Source organism: Fundulus heteroclitus, chromosome 22, assembly GCF_011125445.2.
Source record: "Fundulus heteroclitus isolate FHET01 chromosome 22, MU-UCD_Fhet_4.1, whole genome shotgun sequence".
NCBI lineage: Eukaryota > Metazoa > Chordata > Actinopteri > Cyprinodontiformes > Fundulidae > Fundulus > Fundulus heteroclitus.
In genome coordinates, this window is record NC_046382.1 from 7,243,876 (window position 1) to 7,263,263 (window position 19,388).

The following is a 19,388-nucleotide window of genomic DNA, read 5'->3' on the forward strand; positions in this document are numbered from 1 at the left end:
AAACAACCTCCTCCCCCCCATGCTGATGCCATCTTCAGTCTGCAACATACAGCACGCCTTAATGACCTCGCAGTGCTCAGACGATCAAAATCTGTTGTTTGCATGTGTTGTGATAAATATTGCAGTAGCTTTGTCTCATCTTGTCCGTTAAAAGGAACTCGTTAAGCTTTCGAAATGATCTGTAATTAAAGTGTGATCAGTCATTGTTCTGAGATGAAAACCTGCCTTTTGTTCAGCAGAGAGAAAACATGGAGGACATGAAGGAGCCTCCATTCCTAGAGAGTTTTATCTACAGCAGCGATCGCTCTGTTGATTAAGGGATGATGTTGTCAGAAACAATATATGTTGTTTCTCTTACAGGGTGTCTAAAGGGGCGTGGCCACACCCTTCTCAGATTCTGTCTCTGATTGGCGGATCAGGGGTTTTACTCTCCCAGAAGAAACAAAAGAAAAAGAAACTAAAAGGTTAAATGTTCTGCACAACCAATGCCTGATTAACCAGGTCCAGTTTGGTCCTCACCTGCACTGCACACTTTGCTCTATTCATCGTTCTCATCAACCTCTGTGCTGCTTCCCCATTGTTCTCTGGCAGCTACCACACTCAGTTTGCCTTGTTTGGATACGTTTGATAGATTTTGATAGTTTCGTAATTGGTCAAATCTCAACATTTGACTAAAATTAAACGAGGCTGCACATTGGAGAGATTTTCTTGCATCATCACGGTGGATTGATTGCATGCAGTGACGGCACTAAACACAGGAACAGAGTCAAGATGTCCAAAGCGCCCCTGGACTGATTCTGTGTGGCCCCCACTGCAATTTGCCACCACCAGAACAGGTGGCTGATCCAGATGGAGACTTGTTTATTTAATTAGGGTGAATCTAATCTAATCTAGTTCTTTTAATAACCAGACTTTTTTAAAATTCTCCTTAAATTCAGAGTGAAAAGGAACAAATAGAACCAATGACTTTTATTCAAATTCAGACTTTGTTGCACAAAAATATGCTTTTAATTACTTTTTTTTTTAACAAAACTGGCTAAATATAGCAAACATTTTCAAAGACAGACTCTTATTTGCTGAGTGTAGAGAAAATATTTCTTCAATTTCTTTCAGTCGAACACAAGAATATTTACTATCTGGATGACCATCTTTTAATAGGGCATGTGTGCCTTTTTTAAAGTTTTGTGTCTGCAATGATTTACACATCCTTTTACTACACCAAATACAACTAATCTGTTTTATTGAAACATTGCATGGTCATATTCTATGGTTGCAGGTAAAAAACAAATTTACAATACTTTTTGTTTCAAAAAAATTAGCCTTGAGTAGTTTTAACTTGACAATTTTGGCCCACGAGACAAAAGTTTGGACACCCCTGCTGTAGAGAAAATAAAACCTATAATTGCACAACTGGCTGCAGTAATGCAGAGTAATGCGCCCCAGTGTTTGGATATCCATGCTTTGTTAGAGCCCTGATGGGAGGCCACCAAGATGTTCAAAGTCAGCACCAGGAGAGACCACCAACCAGGCTGAGTCCAAACCAGAGCTGCGTGTTCAGGTTCCCCTCAGCTGGGCTTCCAGACCAGGGTTTGGTAGCAGCGCCTGCAGAAAGTCACCTCTGAGAGAAGCAACACAACAGCCGATAAGTCAGAAAGGCATTCTCTTATCAGTCGTGTCATGGCGGTTCAGCCATGCCCAAGATGATGGCATGGCTGAACCGCCATGACACGACAGAACTCAAAAGAAGCCTTTTGAGATCTGCCCTTCTTCTTTTTACCTTTTTATGCTTTTCGACCCACCAAAAATATTAAGTTGATCCCAAAATTAAAAAACAAAACAAGCTTTTGATCAGCTTAGATACATCTCTAATTGTTCATAACTAGACTTAAACACTTCGCTTTAAAGTTTTCTCTAGTTTCATGTTTAATTCAATGTTTTGCTTTTGTCTCTTTGTTTAATTAACCGTTACGAAATGGAGATTAGTGCGATCGAGGATTAACAGGAAAAAAAATGGATTGCGTGTAACCAACTGCAGCTCCTCCATCAGATTTATTTCCAGCAGACGAGACTGATAAAACCTTCTACATTAATATGAATTAACGCAGCCCATCAGTTCTGCTACACCGTTGATGTCTTTTTACTTTCCCAGACAGAAAGCCTCCACTAGAGCTGCTGCATTTCCACAACCTGCGGCGACTGATGTGTCACAGGGAGAAAAAAACGTGTTGCAATAGTGAGGAGCAATTATTACCCACAGAAAAGTGCTTCACAAATATGTGTGTTCTGGTGGTAAATGATAAACAGACGGCATGACCCTGCCTCAGGCGTGTTGTCTGGAGCTGCTTGCTGTTTGTCCAGGTGGCCACTAGATGGCGCGCTAGAGCCTGAGTGGTGAGGATGAACCGCAGGCTGTTCAGCTTGGTCCGTTCACTAATAACAAAGCAATGTTAGAGAGATGGCATGAAATGATACACTGAGGATTTTAGAGCAAAAGGGGTTTAAATAACTCCAGAATCATCCATGTTCCACACAAGAACGCAAGGCAGTTTCCTGCGTGGGCGAGGCCTAAACCCGGCTGGTGCTGGTTGAGGGGAAAAAACTTCAAATAAGAGCTGATTTCTGAAAGTTGTCAACAAACTAAACGAAAATTATGTAAATTGCATGAAGGCAAAAAGCGTCTTTTAAACAAAGGGAGTAATCTGGTGAAGGAGCGAGCCTGAAAGAGCCGCCTCACACTCAATGATGCAAGGAAACAAAAGTATTATATGCCTCACTGTCTACTAATTAGTCTGCTTTTGTTGTGTGAAATTAATGGAAAAGAAGTAAATACCACGTTTAAAAAAATAATAATAATAGGTGCCTTATGTGAGTCGTGAAGGCGCGGTGATTGGTGGCATTTTTCTTGGTAGGGTGTTTTTTTTTTTTTTGAAAGTTAATGTGTCAGAGGAAATGATGGTGATGCATGCTGATAGACGAGGGTTTTTTTTCTTTTTTTTTTTACTCAGGCCTTCATTAGCAAATGTAAACACCCAAGAGCTGTTGAAAGGGAGGAGTAAAAATAGCCTAATTAGAGTTATTCTCATAACTGAGTTGTGAATATGCCCACAAATGTTCCCCCTCGCACAAAAGGAGAGCAGCAACGATCAAATGCAGCCCGCTTTAAACCGCTCCTGGGACGAAAAGCCTGCAGCACGTTGCATCAGAGATGGCGCTCATAAGAGTGCGAGGTCATTTCCTTTAATAAATAGGGCTCCACAAGTCCAGATGATGTATAGCCCTTAAAGTCCATTAATTATTACTACATCAGAAACTCTGCATTCATCATATCGGATCCCCGCTCAGCTCCATGTCCCATTTTCTGCTGTATAGTTCTAACATTTTGTACGGCAGCCCGTGTTTTCTTTTCCTTTCGCAGAGGATCAAATATTTCTGGAGTCATTACCCACGGAGCAGACCTTGTTACTGCATCCTGTGTTATTACTCAGCTTGTCTGCCATTCTCCAGACTCTTCCATGCTCTCAGAAATTATTTAAATCTCAAATGTTGCCCACGGTGCCGGGCCTAACTTTAGAGAACAGCAGCAGCAGCAACAGCAGCCACTAATTTGCACAGGCTGAATTCATCTGAGATAAACTGTTGCTGCGGATTGAGAGGCGTTGTTGTCGTTGTTGTCGCTGCTGCTCCTGCGAAGCAACGACCGAGCTGCAGCTTTGGGTGTCTGCAGGCTGCTCTTGGTTTGGTTTGGTTTGGTTTCTGTGCTGCTGAGGTCGACACATCCGGAGCCCACAGGCGGAGCTGGAAGGTGTCGTGGCATGGAGAGCGGATCAGAACCGAAGACGAGAGACGGGTCTGAAAAGCTGACGCACGTCGCAGCAAGACAGAGGTGCGGGAGAAGGGAGCAGATAGAGTGACTATTCACGCTGGGAAAACAGTGACACATGTGGAGCGTGTAAGTGCTTTCAGGCTCCAATACGGTAATTGGAAAAGTTCCAGTGACTCGAGAGAAAGTATTCATGCCCCCTTTCTGCAGTTATCTGTGCATTGACCTAAAATGTTCATGCATTCTATTTTACATCTGTTTCTATACCACATATCAACACAAAAAAGTCAAAAATTGCAAAGTGGAAGGAAAAGGGTTCATGATTTTCAATAAATAAATAGAAAATAATGGTATTTGTATTCACCCCTTTTACTCTGATACCCCTAACCATTCAAAATGCAAGTTATTTCCTGGAGGAGACACTTAATTGGTACAGAGAGTCAAGGTGTCTGCAGTGTAATGTGAGTTTAATCCGTCACCTGAAAATAAAAGCAATGCATGGAAGTAAAAGTACAACTGCAAACCCACAGAGACACGGCAAGGACAGGATTTTTCAAAGAAGAGGCCCAGGGGAACAGGGGGACTATGGAGGAGCTGCAGAGATTCAACCCCTCAGAAGGGAGAACGTGCTATGAATACCAGGCTTCTGTCCTGTGGAACCAACTCCCAGTTTTGGTCCGTGAGGCAGACACCCCGTCTACTTTTAAGACTAATCTTAAAACTTTCCTTTTTGACAAAGCTAATAGTTAGAGTGGCTCATGTTACCCTGAGCTATCTCTATAGTTGTACCCCTATAGGCTTAGGCTGTCTATTTCTGTCTATTTCTGTCACTCTGCTGAGTTCTCCTACTGTTCTCCAATCTGCATTATTTGTTGTTATTTCAACTTTTTAACTTTTGTTCTCTCTCTCTATTTTCTTCATAGAAGGTACACCTGGTCTGATGTTCTGTTAGCTGTGACATCATCAGGGGAGGCAGATCATCCTCTATTACCATGTAACATAGAAAGTACTCCTGGGTCAATGTGAGCTTCTGTGCTTTCTGTGTCTCTGCTCTGTCTTCTCTAAGCCCCAGTGGGTCGAGGCAGATGAGCGTTCACACTGAGCCTGGTTCTGGTTCTGCTGGAGGTTCTCCTCCCTGTTAAAGGGGAGTTTTCCTCTCCACTGTCGCTTCATGCATGCTCAGTATGAGGGATTGCTGCAAAGCCATCAGCAATGCAGACGACTGTCCACTGTGGCTCTACGCTCTTTCAGGAGGAGTGAATGCTGCTTGGAGAGACTTGATGCAACCTGCTGGGTTTCCTTAGAGAGGAAACTTTCTGACCAACCTGGAGGATCTGATGGAGTCTGACTTTGGAAAGAGCCTTGATATGACATGTTTCATGAATTGGCGCTATATAAATAAAATTGAATTGAAATTGAATGAATAATGCACATTACAAACCTGGGCTTTATGGAAAAGTTTCAAGAAGAACACAAGCTATTCCAGTTACTCGCCACACTTTTCTGAGTTTTATTAGTGAAAATAAATCTCAGAACCATCTATGACTTTCCTTCAATATGGAGGTCTAGAATATGAAATCCAGTCTAACCACATTGAAGTCAGTGGCTGTAATGAGACAGAAAGTTCAAGTAGTATCAGAACATTTACAAGGGCCTGTAAATAAGCCACCATCATCAGTAAATGTGATACAACGAACGTCATCAGCGCTACATCTCATTAGAAAAAGCCCGCGCTGCCCGCGCTCAGTCCATTTGTCTTGTCAGACGATGATAATGCGTTGGTTTATTAATAGCATAAAAGCCCTAAGGTGTGGATCAGGGGTCACATGCATCACACTGTAAAAGACAGAATTGATTACTGTCCGATGAGCGTGCATGCATAGGCTCAGAGGGCGCGCTGGCTGACATGCACTCGGTCTCATGCCGTGTGTGGCACCTTCAACCATTCGGAAAAATCCAAACAGAACGCCGAGACGGAGCTGTAGACTGGCCCTGGGCCTCGGTGCAGCGCTGCTTGCCCTGCCCTCGGTGGCTCCGGCTCCTCGCTTGTCACACTCGGTTAGCGCAGTGAAGTCATGAATACGCCGCTGTACATTTTTCATGAGGGAGAAAAATCTGCTCCTCATAATGCCTTTAATATGGAAGTCTTCACTCGCCGCTCCCCCCACAACGCAGCCCGCAGGCTGGCATGATGCTGCATGAGCACGATGCTTAATGTTAACATTCCCCGAGGGGGAGTCGCCGCAACGCAATGTCACTTTCAGCGATGAGCGCGTCAGCCGCAGCACACCATCGGCCGGAAGTCGCAGCTGAGCTCGGGTTAAGGTACCTGCTCGGCTTCTGAGCAAACGCAGAGGCAGCAGGTGACTCAGTGCCATCGCCAATGCACCGATCCCACCGCACGCCTGCCAATTTCCAAAATGGTGGTTTGCTCAGGACAAAAGGGGGAGATAACAGTTTAAATCACAGGATAAATGTCTCAAATGAGGGCTTGTTCTTGTGCTCGGGGGTTTCTAAAGGTTGTAATCAGGAGAAGACGTTAGCTGCTCAGTCTGGATGAAAGGCCCCGTTTTCTGCATTCTGCTCCTGAGCGCCTGTTGAAGGAAGGACTCAGATCAGACAGGAAGGCAGGCAAACAGGATGTAGAGTAGAGAAAACTGTGTTCAATAAGAGAAAAAGAGAACCAGAGCAGCGAAAAGGATCCAAAGCTGGTGGCACTGCAACAGAAATCAAAGACAGCATTGGAGCCAGACAACAGCAGGGACTTAGAATAAATGACGGCACCAGGGAGGAAAACATGGAGGGAGAGAGAGATTACCCAGACATGAAACATGTGAGAGTAATTCCCCCGAATTCAGACATCTGAGAGAGCAACATGAGGACAGGGAAACTGGGTGATTCATATGAGGAGGAATCAGAGAACAGAAACTGAAACAGCGACCAGAACACTGTCCAAACAGAGCAAAACCCGACATGAGACTGGATCAAAAAAAAAAAAACCCTGAGAAACAGGAGTTATGAGGAAAACAGGAAGTAAAAGAGCGTTGTGCACAAAAGAACCAGATTACCAAAGTAAAGCAGGAACTAATGTCTGTAAAAACAAATGGTATAAAAGCGATAACTCAAAACTGAATCCAAACTAATCCACAAGAATAAGTACAGAGCAAAAATCAGTGCTGAGTCCTCCTCATTTAAAAAAAGAAATTTTTAATGTTCACGTTCTTCAGCAATATCCTCAAACTCTGAAGACAGACAGAACTGTAGACTAATCAACCAAAATGATTCCTTAAAAATGGGGGAAATGGTTTGATAACCCTTTAGAGAATAGAAAATAACTTATTTTGTGGGTAACCTCTATGTTAAAGAAAATTTACCAGAATAAAAGCGAGTAAGAGATGTTTCTAGTGTCACCTAACCCGAAACCAGGTGAAGATCAAGACCAAACCAATGAGAGACTATTTATATTTATTTATCATTGCTGTCATCATATTAACGCTGCTATTGCTGCACATATCTAAAGGAACTCTGGCTCTAGCAGCTGATTAGCAAGCTAACCAGCTACAGGGCTGCATGCTAACGGGTTGCACCGACACGCCTCATTTCTTCACTTAGATGCAGAACCACAATGTTTAAGGAAACCCAAACTTGTGTGTAGGGAGACCCTCTGAGTTATCCCACTTCGCTGATGAAGCTAACAAGCTGGTGACAGCTTAAACCAGACAGGGCTGCGTACATCTGGCTAAACATTAACTGATTCACTACGAGCAGCAGGCGAGACGAGTAAAGGCAACAGCTGGAGGTGGAGGACCCGACTGGCTCAGACTTACGTGAGTCAGCATGTTCCACAGACGGAAACATGTATATCTGCCCTGGAAAATGTTGCTCTCTCTTGTTTTGCCCTTCTTTTATCTTTACATCCTCAGCATGTGGGGCCACGAAAACAATTTCATCGGTTGCCTTTAGATGCCAGGAGATTTTCACCTGAGCCACATTCACCCAGTAGCTCTCATACAGACACACACACGTTCACACTGATACACGAAAAGGTGCAGAAAGATCAACTGAGAGTGCTGCTTATCTGCTTCTGGATGTTCTTCTGAACCGTGCACCATCTTTTAACCTGGACCCTTGAGTAGGGCTGTTTTGTGGGGGTGTAAGTGCCTTGCCAAAGGCCTCGTTAGGAGGAAGCTGGAACTGAACCCGCAACTGTCTGATTGCAAGTTTTAAGCTTAAAACTTTCATTAAAACTCCAAAGCTTATAGTTAGAGTGGCTCATGTTACCCTGAGCTACCTTTATAGTTATGCTGCTATAGGCTTAGGCTACTGGAGAACATCAGGGTCTATTTCTCTCACTCTGCTGAGTTCTAATGTTCTCCATTTTGCATTGCTTGTTGTCATTTCAGCTTTTAACTTTTTGTTCTCTCTCTTTTTTTCTCCTCATAGCATCTAATGTAGAACAGATTACTGGATCAATGTGAGCTTCTGTGCTTCCTGTGTCTCTGCTCTGTCTTCTCTAAGCCCCAGTGGGTCGAGGCAGATGAGCGTTCACACTGAGCCTGGTTCTGGTTCTGCTGGAGGTTCTCCTCCCTGTTAAAGGGGAGTTTTCCTCTCCACTGTCGCTTCATGCATGCTCAGTATGAGGGATTGCTGCAAAGCCATCAACAATGCAGACGACTGTCCACTGTGGCTCTACGCTCTTTCAGGAGGAGTGAATGCTGCTTGGAGAGACTTGATGCAACCTGCTGGGTTTCCTTAGAGAGGAAACTTTCTGACCAACCTGGAGGATCTGATTGAATTTGACTTTGGAAAGTACCTTGAGATGACATGTTTCATGAATTGGCGCTATATAAGTAAAATTTCATTGAATTGAATTGAAAACAACTGCTTTACACGCTGAGCCCCAGTGGGCCATGAAGTAAAGCAGATGGTAGAAAAGGTCTAAAACAATGACCATTAGAGAACCGCAACAAAGAGAGTCGTCTTGTGGTCACCAGGTTGCATCCATTCGCCTCGGAAATCGAAACCAGTTGCTAGGAATGGGGTAAACCCGAGTATAAGCGTTAACACAGTCGGATAAGTCGGCATTCTAAAATAAAAACAACAAAAAAAACCAGAAAGGCAGATATCCAATATGGTGACGGGCAGGAAAGCTGTTGTTTTGTTCATAGAACCTCTTATAAACGTCCTTTAAAGCTGTATTTTCCACATGCAAACACCACTTTTAAGTTGTACAGTTCAGATTTGCTACTCTTAACAACCGCGTCTTGTAAAATAAACATGTTTTATCACAGCTTACTGTTGTTGATACGAGGAGCTGCCATATTGTGTCTGACAATCGGCCTTAAAAAAAAATCTCCGACTTTCCGAGGGTAAAACTCCGACCATAGCGGCCGTCATGGCTGATGAAGCCGGGATTTCCGAGTTCCGACCATTAGACACTATGCATGTGGGCTAGTTGCTGGGAGACATCCCAGGATAAAACCTCTCCTGTTCTACGGTCCCTCAGTAAGATTAAGCTTTTTGGCAACAAACACTCCATGTGGGTCTGGTGTGAAACAAAGGATCAACATGTGGAGAAGCATCTTAAGAAAGGCAGAGGATCTGTGAGGCTGAGGGACGGTTTCTCTACTTTGACGATGTGGCCTTTTGTACTTATTGAAACGCAAGAATATTTTACCCAAAAAACTTAAACCTGTTAACCATCTTTGTCCCCAAACTCAAATCTTATAGAAAAGCTTTCGACTGGGCTGAAGAGAGGAGAGGAGAGGACCCAGGACTCAGGACGATCCACAGAGATTGTCCAAGGAATGGTCAAAGATTCATCTTTGTCTGCTCCAAGTTCAGCAGCAGACTAAGTGCTGAAAACTGGTAGAAGGAGCGTTTATGGATACAGGGATTGATGTAGAGGAAGAGGAGGCGCACCACATATGAAGGCCATCAGTGCAACCATCCTGGGTTCAATTCCCAGGGGTTTAAGGCAATGTGTGGAGGGCTAATCCAACTCTATTATGAGAATTAAAGGGACCCAAATGCAGAATATCAGAGCCACCTGAATGCTGGAAATTTCTGTACAGGTAAAAGTTTTCAAACCCTCGGCCCATATGCACCAATACTTATCATCCCAATTGGTCCCTCAGGCTCTTCCACCTGAAAAACATACTCCGATTCATTCAGCTCTTTTAAGGACTAAATAACCTTGGGCTTTATATGAGACACCAGACTGTTTTTGTTATCGTTTCTGCAGAATGTGCTAAAAAAAGAAGTAAATAATAACCTTCCAACCACACTGCTGAAACGGATGTAAAAACTCAGAAAATGAAGCAAACAAATGCATCCATTCGCGTCTGAGAAGTACCATGCAGCCACTCATGCAGAGAATTCATGGAAGCCCTCTGAAAATAACATTGGATATGCTTGCATTGGTGAAAACTGCCAGACCCTGCAACGCGTAGCTCCAGAAAAAAAAAAGGAGGTTAAAATGAAACGGACGCAGAGAGAAGGAGAGAGAGGCAGTGGATTTAGGGAGCTGATGTGAGAGGAAAGTGGGATCCGGCATAAAAGGCTGTTTAACAATACATCGTTTCTACTTTTAGGAACATTTTCTCTGCTCTAAAAGAGACATAAGAGCCGCCACTCCACATTCTTGCTATTGATCTGTGCATAATAACAAAACTCAGATTTTCAATTACATTCAGGACGCTGCATTAGCCAAAGACGTGCTAAAGGTAATGGGCTTTTTCGGTTGCAGAGACAGATAGACTTGTTCCTTTGAGACCTTAGTTTTCATTATTAATCCCTCCAGCTCGATGCCCCCATCCTCCCCACCAATGCGTCTTCCTTCTGCTCTGACCAAGGTAAATTACCTGCTTTAGTAGAAAACACACAGTGAGTGGTGGTCCACTATCAGCAGTATTGTGTAACGGGGTATGCGGGGAATGTAGATCCTGGTAGGATCCCACACTGCAAAAAGGGAAGTAAAAGTAAGTAAAATTTTCTTGCAATGAGTATATTTGTCCTTGATTTGAGCAGCAAGTTTAAACGATCTGCTGACAGAATAAGATTTCTGCACTTAAAATAGGAACGACTCATCTCCATCATCTTATTTCAAGTGCAGCATATCTAGTTATTTTATTTTAGGGATCTTATTAACCTGCTCAAATCAAGGACAAATATGTTCATTCCAAGAGAATTTCTACTTACTTTTAGTTCCCTTTTTGCACTGACTCCAGATTCAAACCCAGGTCCCCTAATTGAAGTCACATACTCAAACCCGTACACCACAGAGTGGCAAAACAATGAATGGATAAAACTTATATTTAAAATATAGGGAATATTTATCACAATGTCTCCAAACAAGATAACAAAGAAACAACATCCAAATGCTTCAGATGTCCTTTGTGCCACAACCTGGATGTAAACCATGGTCCCCGAGCTCAAAGTCACTGACTTAAGTCTTCACACCCCAGAGAGACGCACTTCAGCTGCTGGATACAACTCATAAATGAATACTTAGCACAAAGCCTAACCTTACTATACCTGGCATTGCACTACTCCTACATGTAATATTTGCAAAAGGGTGCTTGAATTTAGATAAAGGGGAGAACGGTTGAAAGCACAAAAATCCTTGTGGTTCATGTTATCCTTGAAATGTAATAACTGCAGACCATAATATAATAGATACTTAAAGCTGTGTTTCTTACAAATGAAGCATTTTTTATTTATTTTTTTACAGTTCACTAACTGAACATAGTTATAGTGAGAAGTACACTTATAATGTTCAATCCTTTAAGGACGTGTACTATGCAAAGACGCCCACTTTTATTTTCTGAAGGTTAGATAACTGCGACTGTGTCTTTACTGGTCATTCAGCTGCAGCTCATCGAAAATGCTGCTTCCAGAGTCCTGACCAGCTACAACAAAATGGATATTATCACAGCAGCTCTAAAAATCACTGCACTGGTGTCTACAAAGCATTAAATGGTCTTAGGCCGAAATACATCTTAGAGTTACTTCTCAAGTATGAACCATGACTCCTTAGTTCTTCAGAAACCTGCTTACTCAGTGTTCCTAGCATTTAGTTTCTATGCTCCTTTGTTCTGGATCAAACTCCCTGAAAACCTTACATGTGTCACTGGTGTTTTTTATTTAATTAGGACTGGTGACATTTTTGTTTACTGCAGTTTTTAAAGGAGTATAGCGTAAGTTCTGGGATTTTTGCAGAAGTCTGCCCCCTCTGGCAACAAGTTGAAATTACACCAGTGTTGTGCTCGTGCATGGGAGAGGAGGAAAAGCATCCGCCTGCACAGATCTTTTGTTTAGAGGCATAAGGTCTTCTGAGATAAGAAAGTTATAATATCGAAGTTAGCTGTGTTCTCTCACTAATACGTCAATAGGATATTTAAGGGAAAAAAAATAATTATGTTTAAACATTTTACTTGGGCAATGCTCCTTTAATCAAATGGCTCCACTAATAAAATGCTTGCCCGATCACGTATCAGTATTTGCAGTTTTAAGATGATAAAACATTTAACATTTGTTTCTTTTTTGCAATGTTTTTAGTTTAGTTTAACGTTTCTTCTTTGATTTTGTGTAAAGCTGTTTGGATTGCTTATTGCATGCAGTGTGTTATATAAATAAACTTGCATATCACCTACTTCTCAGATATTAAACTGTCAAAGCCACATATACTGTATTACCATATTGGAGAATAGCAGAATATAAGCCCCATCTGTTTGGCAATTTATGTGAGAATGTGTAATGTTAAAGTTAGGAAAGGTTAATTGAAAGGTTTTTAAATCTTGCATCAATGATGGGCAGGAGGTTTAAATGTTTTGAAGTCATGTGCTTTTTGTTTCACAGTGTGAAACACTTGACTCTGGTATTTAAAGAAATTCAGGAGTAAAAATGGCTCAAATGACTCATGAGAAAGACAGATGGCTGGTTGTGTCATGCATGTGTTACATAATTTTAACAGTGATTACCCTGACAAGTACTGCACATTAAATACTGTACAACTTAACTGTATGCAAGATACCTGTTTAAAAATGGGTGGAACCTGGGACTTCAATGGTAAAGGAAGTTTTAGACCCACTGATGCCTTCCAGAGGTGTTCCTGTTAGCCAGAAGTGGGAGACAGAGACTGGTCTTCACGGTCATTTCAATAGATGCAGTAAGTCCAATGGGGGTGAAAGAGTTGGCCAAATTCAAAGTAGGTCCCAAAGCAATTTCAAGTGGCTTTTTTTTTAAACCTAATACCACCAGACCAGATAATAATAAACCCTTTTTCTCCCAATCCATGGCAGACTCTGGTTGTTTCCTGTGTAATAAACTAGGAGGCTTGCATCAAGCCAATAACTTTGCAGCAATCCCTCATACTGAACAAGCATGTGGTGACACTAGAGAGGAAAAAAACTTTCAGCAGAAGCTGGCTCAGTGTGAGCCTCTATCTCCAGCGACCAATTGAGGGTTTATAGAGGATCCTCAGTTGAACTTTTTCGTGTACCATTGACGGTATCACTCACTGTAAGCGAAACAAGCCACAAACATGATTGTTATGACTCTGCTGTCTGTATTCCGCCACTTTTCCCGCTGTCATCAGGAATTATTTTTGAGCATTCCTTTCATGCCTACCTGCAGATAAGAGTTAAGACCCAGAGCTTCAAAGCATCCAGCTTTGTTGAGTTTGTGTGAAACAGTTTCTCAGTGAGCTCCCTCCATCGCTCGATAGCTCTGTGGTTTGGTGTGGAGGCCAGAGAAGTGCTAGTTCGCTCGAGATCAGGTATAATCCTGAGCAACTGGTTCCCATCTTATGCGAGGTGCGTGTTGTAGGCAGGAGTTCCAAGAAACCATTGGATTTATAGTGTGCTGAAATGAAACATGGACAATCTGTCCTAGTGGGTGCTTGCTGCTTAGACGGGACTTAAGTAGGGTGAGAGAGAATGCAGAGATGGTCAGGGGGAGGATGGGATGAGGGTAGGAGCCAGGTATTGCTGGTGGGTGTGCTTGTTTCTAAAGGCTTCCGCATACATGCATGCACTTGAGTCTACGAACGTCTGACTAGTACATGCAAAGCTAAATTTTTACAAATGCGTACACAATGTCACATTACTAACTGGTCAGTAGGAAGATGTCTTCATATCAAACAGTTTTAGAGGCGACACAGAGCTGTTATGCCGAGCATCTTGGAGTAGGCAGTCGCAAGGACGCATGGTGTCACAACCACTCTCTGCACCGCACTGAGATGTGTATGGTGGAGAACAAACTTTCGACCAGGTACCACTCTACCAGCTCATCAAAGTTGCTACAATGCATCCCCCCGCTACATCCTACCAGCAGAAAGTGAGGGAAATGTAGGAAGTTGTCACAAGAAATGTAGGCATACGCTATGGTTGACTAGAAAGGGTAAGACGTTGGTGGATGGTCCGCGTAGCTCACAGTACGTGCCCAGTATTCCTGAGTATGTGAGAGGTCATGAGAATATCATTAGTGACTTTCACCAGAGCTGTTTCAATGTTATGATGAGCTCTGACTGAAAGTCTTCAAACTGGTCATTGTGTTATTTTTCTGTTATTTTTTCACACAAAAAAAAATTCCAACGATTTTTTTAAAATAGTTTTAGACTTAAAAAGATTATATGTAAGCCTAGAATTTACAAAGTCATCTAGACCAAGAAACATTTTCTCGAGTAAAGGTTTAATAGCAGTTACTTTAAAAGCCTGTGTTACCTATCCATTTACTAAGGATAGATTAATCATGTCTAAGATGGAGGCATTGATCAAAGGGATTCTCTCATAAATAATTTTCTTGGGATTGGGTCTGACATACAAGTTGAATGCTGAGATGAAGCTAAAATTTTAGATAACTCAGAAAGCTCAACTGGTTCTACACACTGATCAGTTCTAAAGATTCATCCAATGCTGCCTCACTTACTGAGGATGACATAATCATGTTTGTGAGAATGCCAATAATTTTATTTTTAATAGAATCAATTTTATTTATGAAGAATTCCATTAAGTCATTACTGCCGCGAGCTAAGGGAGTGGATGGAACAACAGAGCTATGACTCTGTATAAGTATGGCGAATGCACTAAAAGGATTATTCTTATTCTCCACTATTATTGATGCAAAAACACTGTTTTCATTTTTGAAAAGAGTTTTTTTATACAACAGTAGACCATTTGTCCAGGTTAAGTAGGGCACCTCTAGATGTGTAGAGCAGCATTTTCTCTCCAAATTATAAGTGTTTCAGTTAAAAGTACACAGACTTGAATTTAACCAGGAAGCACAAGCTTCTATAAATATTTGCATTCTTTTTCAAGGAGGCTATGTTGTCCATTGCAACACGCAATGAGGAAGTAACACTGTCAATTAGAACATCAATGTATACAAGGAAAGAAATTAAATAGCTGTTTTCTGCTGTGTTTTTCTATTTGCTGAGGAAATTGAAAATGGAACATATCCTTTAAAAGTTGTTACAGCTATCACTGATAATGATCTACTATAATGAAACTTTCATTCAGACAGGACAGAGCAGGGTTATGAGAAAATAATTAATTCTTCGCAATCAATGCTGTCAGAACAAGGTCCAAGGGAGTGGTTCCCAAACTTTTCGTGGTGGGCCCCCCTGTGATTTAAAAGGAAGTTTCCGTGCTCCCTCCAACCAATCTTTTCAACAGTTGAACAAAGAAAAGCAGTAAATCATATAACAATAAAATAAACTACCATCTTCTTTAAATAACAAAACTACCACTTTTAAAGTGTATCATTTTAAGTTTAACTGTCTATTTTACTGTGTAATTAAATTTAAATAACTTCTCAAAATTAATTTATCCAGTCAATTTCTACCAAGCCCACCTGCAGTCACACTAAGCACTGCCAGGGGGCGTTCACCCCACTTTTTGAACCACTGACCCAATGTATGAAGACAAAGTGGGTAGGAATGCCAATGTTTTGAGCAAAACAATTCAGTCTAAGATAGCATCTAGGGATGGGTACCTTTCACATTTGAACCAATATGGTACCGATGCCTGGTAATAAATGTTTGTTTATTAACAAAATATCTACATTTTCAATATAACATATTTATTTCTTAATATATAACCTTTTCTGGATCTTCAAATGAACTTCATTAAAATATGTATGAATTTTAATACATTGCCTGAATCCACAGCACACAAAACCAATTTTTACCAAAACAGATATCAGAGACAGCAATGAGGTGAATAAGGGACTAAAGCTGTCTGTGAATACAATTCAGGGAATTTTAGTTAAGTTCAACAGTTTCAGAGAAGAAGAAAAAACTATTTTAAAAACATTATATTTTATCTCGCTTTGTAAATCAGGGTGGGATATATTTGCATTGAGGGAACAGAGGCTTTCCTCTGTGCTCTTTGCTCTGACTACAGGTGAGTTACAAGAAAATGCAGCAGCAGCAGCTGTCTGACTGTGAGACAGTGGGACGGGGCTCACAGCAGCACTCGCTGCTCTCCAAAGACAATAACTCCAGAACGATTGTTACTTTCACAGGAAGTCACCAAAAACAGAAGAAAGTTGCTAGATTTTGTCCTAGTCGTTTTTTTGAAAAACGGTCGCTGGATGGACACTAAATATAGTGAGAAATTCACAGCAGTATTCCTCAAATTAGAAGCATTCCTGCCACTGGGTTGCATTTCTCTTCACAAATATTGCAGGAAGTGTAATCTGTAGCGCATTTTTTTTTTTAGGTTTTTACAACACTAGTGGCTTGTTTTTCATACTGTGGGCTGACAGGAAAGGGAGTACAAGAGAGGGGGAGAGACATGCGGCAAAGGACCACCGATTAGAGTTGAACCTGGGTCGGCTGCATTGAGGAGTAAGGCCTCCATACATGGGTCATGCACGCTAACCACTGCACCAACAAAGCACACCCTCTGTAGTGCTTTTTGAAAAGTGGAGCCATACTTTCAACCATTTTCTATTAGTCATGCTTGAAATGTTTACTGGACCAGCAGCTACTGACGCCATTACGCTCTCATGCGTGCAATGCTGAGTTCATGTTCAGCATGAAAAACCACCCACTCTTCAGATCCTTCAGTGTCACAGTGATGCGTTTTGCAGTGTTGTATAGTAACGGAGTAAAAATACTTCACTACTGTACTTAAGTATATTTTGGAGTACTTTATACTTTTCTCGAGTATAACATTTTTTGATAACTTTCACTTTTACTTCACTATATTTCTGAACTTATTTGCATACTTTTACGGCAATACATTTTCAATGTTTGGTTTAGTTACTTGTTACAAAAAGAGAGAGAGAGACTCACGCACAAAACTCTTTTGACCCCTCCTACTGATTGACTGCGACAAAGTCGGGACTTGCCTGGGTTTGTTCATCACCACCAACAGGATAAGAAGCTGGTTCAGTAGTAAAGCAGGTTAAGTAAACCTCGTGGTATAGGTAAAGCATCTAATAGTAGAGCTGGGAGTCCTAATTGTCTTAACTAAATGATAACCTGCAGGTGTATCTATTAGCAGGTTTACCACTTCCTGTAGGTTAACTAGACCTGGTTTATCACTAAACCATGTTCTTAGTATGCACCCCCTGGTCTAAATTCTGCCTGCACTTGGTTGTGTACAATTTTAAAGTGTATAGCACTGACCTTACTTGAAGAAGGAAAACTGAAAGCTTACAAAAAGGTTGTATTTTCTGTCTAAACTTGGTCTAAATTTCTTCTGCACTTGGTTGTGTATATTATTTTAAGTGAATTTGACCTTCAAAGTTTACTAAAATCTAAAAATGTCATTCAAACTGCATTGCTTTGTTTTACTTTTTACTTATACTTTTTATTACATTACTTCAGTACATCTATTTTTACAGTAATTTTCATACTTAAGTACAAGACATTTCAGATACTTTAAGACTTTAACTCAAGTAACATTTCAGTCAGTGACTTGGACTTTTACCAAAGTCATATTTTGGAGAGGTACCTATACTTTTACTTGACTCCGAGATTTCAGTACTTTATACAACACTGACATTTTGGTACTGAAACATGGTACCATTTGGTACTACCGGGTATCCGTCGGTACCCGGTAGTACTGACGGGATTCGGTCGGTACCTATAAAAGTACCAAATTTAGCACCCATCCCTAATAGCATCAAAGGCTACATAGCAATCACTTTCAGTGTCAAACTGATTGTTACCCCTGTCCCTTCACTATCATGACCTTATTAATATTTAATACTAAATAAGAGAGAACCGTTCTAAAAATGGAGAGTAAGGGCCCGGTGGACGATATTCCTTCTCCTCCAATGCCAGTATTTCAAGGAATGTGAAAATGTAAATAATTAGAAGGGTTTTACTCTTTTGTACGAACATGTCTCTAATGCCATGTTTCTGACGATTGAGCCACCAGTTCTCACAGTTGGCTTCTCAGCGGATGTGTCGCTGAGCTGGGAAAATATGTTACAAACAGGGATGGGTCGGTGCTGACCCGGGTTCTTTGATCTAGTACTACTAGATCAAAGAACTGTCACCAAGCGTACTGTACTTGGTGACAGTATACTTTCTGCGTACTGTCACCAAGCCAGCCAGGCAGTGCAGGTTTTCCTCAAGGACCGCCACATAAAGCTAATGAGTCACAGTAATCTTCTGTTTCAGCACAGAGTTGGACCTCCAAAGCTATAAAAATACTTAATTTATAACACATACTATTATTGTAAAAGGAGGCAGAGGAATTTATTACCACCTTTAACCATCGTCCTCACTGTGTGGTGGAAAGATAAACATGGCTCCTCGTCTAGCTTAACGGCTGATGGATTTAAAAAAAAAAAAAAAAAGATGGGCCTCTTGTTTTATCTATACCACAGGGTAGTCATTGATTACTGATCCAAGAATGTTAGAAAAGTAAAATATAAATTATGAAAAATCTTTAAATAGTTTTATTTTAAATTGTTTCTTAGGGAATTATGCCTCTGGTAATTTTGTTTTAAAACATATTTTAAATGCCCAACACAACTGAATAAATCTACTCAAAGTAAAAGCTGGATTTTAAAGAAAAATAAATTCTATTATAAATATTTTATTCATTTTTAAGGGTTTAACATATCTTTTCCAGGAGTCCCAACAAATTTATCTGGTTCTACAGCTTTATTTTCTTCTCACAAGTAAGACATAAAAAACAAAATACATATGTGAAGTTGTTGTTTTTTTCCTCGCACTAACTCCCCTGGTAGATTCTGTAAAAAAAACAAAAAAAAAAAAAAAAAAAAAAACAACCCCAGGCGTTGTGCTGGAGCATATGAGCCAGTGGCTAATGCAGTGACACTGGCTCTCTGTATCAGGGCCTGTATGATAAATTACAATTCAAGGGCTGCAAAATAAAAAAAATAAAAAAGCTAGAAGATGAATGTCGTGCTGCAAATACAAACACTTAGTATTCCACGGGGCTAAGAAAAGAGCTGCTACTACTTCATGAGAGCCTAGCCATCAGCTTTGCTATCTGTGGTCTAACAGCAGCTTATGCAGATGTTCCTGGCTGGCGGCGGCTCTGCTGGATTGACCCCCCCCCCCCACCCCCCCACCCCCTCC